The 6,510-nt window shown below is 35.1% G+C and overlaps 1 non-coding gene across 1 annotated transcript; it reads left to right on the top strand.

Moving 5' to 3' along the window:
- Nucleotides 1–107, top strand: LOC141687631 (small nucleolar RNA R71). The gene has a single exon (XR_012561121.1). It is a non-coding gene; the product is annotated as a small nucleolar RNA R71 (small nucleolar RNA).
- The last annotated feature ends 6,403 nt before the right edge of the window (nt 108–6,510 follow it).

The raw sequence follows: 6,510 nt of genomic DNA, 5'->3' as shown, positions 1-6,510 counted from the left end.
ATCCCATGGTGAGGACACTTTCAAAGCATCTCCTTATATAGCTCCCAAGCCTCACACAAAGACTCTCTGGATTGCTGTGCAAATTGAGTAAGAGCATTCCTGATTGCAGTTGTCTTCGCCATAGGAAAGAACTTTGTAAGAAACTTTTGAGCAAAATCTTCCAATTTGGTGATAGAGCCTGGTGGTAGAGAATGCAACCAACACTTAGTTTTATACCTCAGAGAGAATGGGAAAAGCCTTAGCTTGACAGCATCTTCAGACACATTGTTGAATTAGAAAGTATCGTAGATCTCGATGAAATCCCTAATATGCATATTGGGGTCTTCTGTCGGAGAACCCCCAAATTGAACTGAGTTCTGAACCATCTGAATCGTGCTAGCTTTGATTTCAAAAGTGTTAGCTGCGATGGCTGGTCTGACAATGCGAGACTGAATATCATTGATCTTAGGCTGAGAATAGTCCATCAAAGACTTTGTATTCACTTCTGGTTCGCCCATTACAATAAGAGCTTCTTCTTCTTTCTCAACTAAGATTTCTTCTTTAACTTTCTCCTCTACAAGTAGTTCTTCTACTACTACTTCCTCATCTTCTTTTTCCAGTGTTCTCTTTCGAAGTTGAGAACACGTTAGCATACACACTCTCTATACTACCTGAAAAAGCAACAAACAAACAAGTAAAATATCTTAGTCAATGAACTTTAACGAACACTAATGTCAAGAAAATAAATTAAAAATAACCATGAGTCCCCGGCAGCGGCACCAAAAACTTGTTAGGATGAAAACACACGCTAATATTCACGCAAGTATACGCGTTCTCAAGTAATATAGAATTAGTTCTAGTTCATTCCTATAAAGACTCTTTTAGGTTAATTTCAATCAATGTACTTATGCAACAATGGTATGGTTATTATTCAATGCTAAGATGATAACAAATTGGTTTTGTTTATAACTAAGATTAACTAAGAGATTATGCTAAAGAATTTTAACTAAGAGATTAAAAGATTGATTTACGTATATAACACAAACATGGGATTCTAACTTCATTACTACTTCTTTCAATAGCTTTTTTGTTCTTAACCTTAGCATGCAATTGTGATGACACTAATCAGATAACACGAAACTAGTAAATGCCAACTTTCTTTGCACGAATACCCTACTACCAGACATCCATAAAAGAGATAGAAGTTGAATACACCAATTATATTGAGACCCTATATATTTATAGAATTTGACAATATAACGGTTTAATGTGCAAGTTATCTATCGTGATTACATAGGGAAAGTAAGATGGTTAAAATTACCTACGAATCATGCATATCAACTACATGAACCTATGCTAGCATGGCAAGTTCTAAACCTCTAAATTCATTGTCGCTTCATTAGAGATTAACACGCTATCTTATAAGTTTGCGACGCTCATAAGACGAATAAGCACAACCAAAACTAGGATATCATACAATCACCACACACTATGGTATCGAAACAATTACCTAGAGAAATCCATAAGTAAATCCGTTAGAACCCCACGATAACGATTAGCCCATAACTGAACTCATCATCACTGTAGGTTCTGATGAAAGCATGGTAAAATTAACTAGGTCTTTATAAAATGAATAATAAACCAAGTACATTAAACAAGAGTATTAGGTTCAATAAAACAAGAAACGAGCATCCAAGATTACAACTTAGAAGAAAGAATCACAAGAATAAACTAAATCATCTTCGCCTTGGTTGAATTGCTATAGGTCTTCTTGCTGTCTTCTTCTTAAGCTCCATTATGAAAAATGTCTTTTAGTTGTCCTTATATAGCAGCCCAATTAATCCAGAAGTCCAGAAAAATATTCTTCTAATTGAAACAGGAATCTGGAATCCCGACCTGGCGTGGCCGCACGCTTCACCAGCGCAGGCGCGCTGACATTCTGCTTCTCTGGCGCGGCCACGCGCTAGCACAGCGCGGGCGCACCGTCATTCTGGAAAACTGAAATTGCCATCTTTATTTGCTGATTCTTAATGGCTTTTGCATGAGCGATCTTCACAACTCCTTCCTAACACCATTTTAGCATTTTAGCATCAAAGCGATGCTAAATCACCTTGATCCCTGCTATATGCCTAAAATGCAAAAACACTACAAAACACATCAAAAACACAAATAACTTTAGTATAAAACACCAATCCAAACCTTTATAGAGCATTATAAGTGGACATAAATGCCACTAAACAATCTTCCAGACTTGTAATATTCTTGTCATCAAAAGATACATGAATGGATTCCATGACTGTCCTTGTTCTCAGATTGTAAACTCTGATTGCTTTTGTTGAAAGTGGATAACTAACAAAAATGCCTTCATCAGCTTTTAGATCAAATTTAGTAAGTTGTTCTGGATTAGTTTTGAGAACAAAATATTTGCAACCAAAAATGTGAAAGTACTTCAAATTTGGCTTTTTTCCCTTCACCATCTCAAATGGTATTTTACCATGCTTGTTGATCAAAGTTGCATTCTGTGTGAAGCAAGCAGTTTGCATAGCCTCAGCCCAAAAATAGATAGGCAATATTGCTTCCTCTAGCATGGTTCTTGCAGCTTCTATGAGAGTTCTATTCTTTCTTTTAACAACTCCATTTTGTTGTGGAGTTCCAGGAGCATAAAATTCTTGTTTTATCCCCTTAAATTTACAGAACTCTCCCATAGAATTGTTCTTGAATTCAGTTCCATTATCACTTATGATTATCTTTACTTTGTGTGTTGATCCTTTTTCCAATTTTCTCACATAATCAAGGAGAAGGGATTGAGATTCATTCTTGATGTGCAGAAAGTACACCCATGTGTATCTTGTACATTCATCAACAATTACAAGTGCATACCTCTTCTTGGAAATTGACATAACATTGACTGGACCAAAGAGATCAATATGAAGTAGATGATATGGTTCAAGAATAGAGGATTCAGATTTACTCTTGAAAGATGTTTTTCTTTGCTTGGCTTTCTAACATGAATCACATAAGCCATCAGGAGTAAATACTACATAGGGCAATCCTCTTACAAAATCTTTTCTCATAAGTTCATTTACGTTGTTGAAATTGAGGTGAGAAAGTCTTTTATGCCAGTTCCAGCTGTCTTCCACAGATGCTCTACTAAGCAAACAAACTTCTGATCTATCAGTATTTATGGAGACCCTTGCTTCATATAAACTACCATGTCTTACTCTAGTCATCACAATCTTGCCATTAGACTTAATGACAATTTCACAATATTCTTCATAGAAATTCATATGGTAACCTCTGTCACAGATCTGACTCACACTGATCAAATTATGCTTGAGTCCTGTAACCAGAGCTACATCTTCAATGATGACATTCCCAATTTTGATTTTTCCATATCCCAAGATTTTTCCTAAGTTGCCATCTCCATAAGAAACACTTGGGCCAACTTTCTCCTTAAACTCTGATAGCAGGGATTTATAACCAGTCATATGTCATGAGCATCCATTGTCCAGAACTAGAGAATTTCTCCTGTTACCCTGTAATCAGTATTTAAAATCAGTTATTTTTTAAGGACCGAGACTTGCTTGGATCCTTTGGCCTTTTTAAGTTTGTTAACATATACAGCAAAAGACTTCATTTCAGAGTTTATGTTAACATCCTTATTATCATTATTTACACATGCAGAAACAGATTTTGCTTTATTTAAATAGGGTTCCGGTTCATAATAATCATAATATATAATGTGATACTCTTTACATGTATGAATAGAGTGCCACACACTACCACAATGAAAATAAGGACTCTGTGGTTTATATCTAACTATTTTATTCTTAAACTCTGATTTTGGGGGAACAGTATTTATCTCTTTATTCTTCCTGCAAGAATTAGCAAGATGATTAGTACTACCACAGTTCAAGCATGTCTTTCTAGGTGCATTAGGAGCAGTTACATAATTACCACTCTTATTAACACCTACTTTACCATTTCTGTTTTTCCTAGGCTTTTTCTCCCTGTCTTTCATGTGTACATCCTTCTACTTTTGCTTAAGCTGTTTCTAAGTCATTAAACCAATATTTACTGATCTTGAGTGGACTTGTTCACTCTTATCATTACTTAAGTTTGACTATGTGTTGAGGTTGAACCTGCTTCATAAATTAACTTACCAGTATCAGCACTTGAATTAAACTTAATGGGCTTCAACTGAACTTTGTTCAGTTTTCCCTTGATATCAGTATTTACTGGTTTAGTTGTCTCAGTTTCCTTTCCATTTTTTATTAACAATTAGATCTTTTAGCATATCCTAATTATGATCCCCAACAGCCATTTTCTAAAATTTCCTGATTAGTTTTTCCTGAGTTAATCCAAATCTTAATAACCTCTCTTTCATTAGCTAACTCATTTTCTAGATAAGCATGCTTTTCTAACAGTTTTTCTTTAACATAAACAACATTATCTCTTTCTTTTTGAATTTTTAACATGGAAAGCAACTCAATTTCTAGGTGATCATTCATTTTCTTTAACTCGGAGTTTCACTCTTGATTCTATTATTCTCTAAGGTTTGATCCCTATAACTAACATGCAAATATTTAAGAAACAGTCTTAATTCATGGATATCATCAGTATAAAAAGCAAGGGTGGTTTGAGGTACCTTTAATTCAGCAGTGTCAGCCACAATATCAATATTTTCCATGAGAGCATAGTTAACACCATCATCTGAATCTGATGAATCATCTCAATTTTTCTTCTTTGTGATCAAGGCTTGTTTCTTTTCAGCTTTTGGTTTTCTACAGTCAGTTGTAAAGTGCCCAATTCCATAACAGTTATAGCATCTTTCCTTTGACTTGTCAATCTTTTCTGACTTTCATTCATTCCAATCAGTATTTCTTTTGCCATTCCCCTTATTAGAGTTTGAGGAACTAGAACCCTTTCTGGAAAACCTTTTCCCTTTCTTGAAGTTCTTGTAGACCATCTTTTTGAAGCTTTTAACCAATAGAGCAGCCATTTGTTCCATGTCTTTATTGTTGTCATGATCACTATCAGTATCTAATTCATCATCAGAGTTTGATGACTCGGTATCAGACTTTGCAATCATAGCTTTTCCTTTGGAGTAACCTTTTCTCCTAGCTTTCTCTCATGGCTTCTCTTCAACTTTAAGTGCAACTGGTCTAGTCTTGGATCCTTTTCTCTTTCTTCTTTGCTCCATCTCTAGTTCATGAGTTTTTAATATGCCAGAGATCTCATCTAGAGGTGTTTCATCAAGTTCATAGTTATCCCTTATTGATGTGACCTTAAAGTCCCACTTTTCAGGGAGTGCAAGTAGAAACTTCAAGTTTCAGTCCTCTAAATCATATTCTTTGTTGACAAGAGACAAGTCATTCAATAGCTTTTGAAATCTGTCATAGATCTCAGTTAAGGACTCATTATCTCTTGAGTCAAAGTGCTCATATTCTTGAGTAAGTATCATTCTCATGTTCTTCTTGATAGCAGTTGTACCTTGACACTTTACTTTTAAAGGATCCCAAATTTCCTTTGTTGTTTTACATCCAATTGCCTTATCGGACATAACACTATCAAGACTGTTATGCAAGATATGTCTGACTTTTGCATCCTTCATAATAGATGAAAGATCTTCGGGAGTATAGTCATTCTTGTCTTTATCAACCATCTTTTCTGCTTCTCCTGCAACAGCAGAAGCTACCTTCATTGGTCTATGAGGACCATCATAAATCCTACTCAGGTATTCAGGATCTGTTGCTTCCAAGCACATGGCCCTCCTAACTTTCCGGATTGGATATTCATCTATCTTCACGATTGGAACCTTGATGGCTTCATACCTACTCATATTACTGCTAATCTGTGAAGTGGCTGGGGTGGTGGTAGATTATGTGGTGCTTCTTTGTCTACCATTAAAGATTGATTTTCAGATCTTAAATTGTTTGAATGTCAACAACAAGCTCCGATACCAACTGTTATGTCCGTAATCAACTGTAGAGGGGAGGTGAATACAGTTTATGCAAATAATTTGATAAATCTTTAACAGAATCAACAGTTTTTATATTAATCGGATAAAAACTATTACACAAGTACTCTCTCAAAGGATGAACAATTATCCTTGAGAGCTTCTAGGTTATCTTGAAAGATATTACAATTCTTTATCTCATATAGAGTAAACCTAATTTGTGCTTATATAATGCACAGTTACACAATCAATTAGGAATCTTATTCTATTTCTTCTAATATAAAGTCCTTTACCACCTTGAATTCTGCAATCATTTTCCTTCTTGAATATCTACTGAAGTGACTAAGTCCTGATGACATCAACTGTTGATCATCAAGTACTAATATACAAGTGATGATGACGTCACCTTCAATAAGTTCTGATATTAAGTCCTGATAGTTTATCTTCTGATATCATTAATTATATCTAACTAAATAAAGTATTGACTTTAGTTGATCCACTCGAAGGGGTAAAACCTATAGGGTGCAAGTGGGTTTTCAAGAAGAAAACTGACTTGGATGGTAAAGTACAGA

This window comes from Apium graveolens, chromosome 9 (assembly GCF_009905375.1).
Source record: "Apium graveolens cultivar Ventura chromosome 9, ASM990537v1, whole genome shotgun sequence".
Classification (NCBI taxonomy): domain Eukaryota; kingdom Viridiplantae; phylum Streptophyta; class Magnoliopsida; order Apiales; family Apiaceae; genus Apium; species Apium graveolens.
The sequence above is the reverse complement of the archived record's forward strand: the minus strand, read 5'-3'. Positions and strand labels throughout refer to the sequence as shown.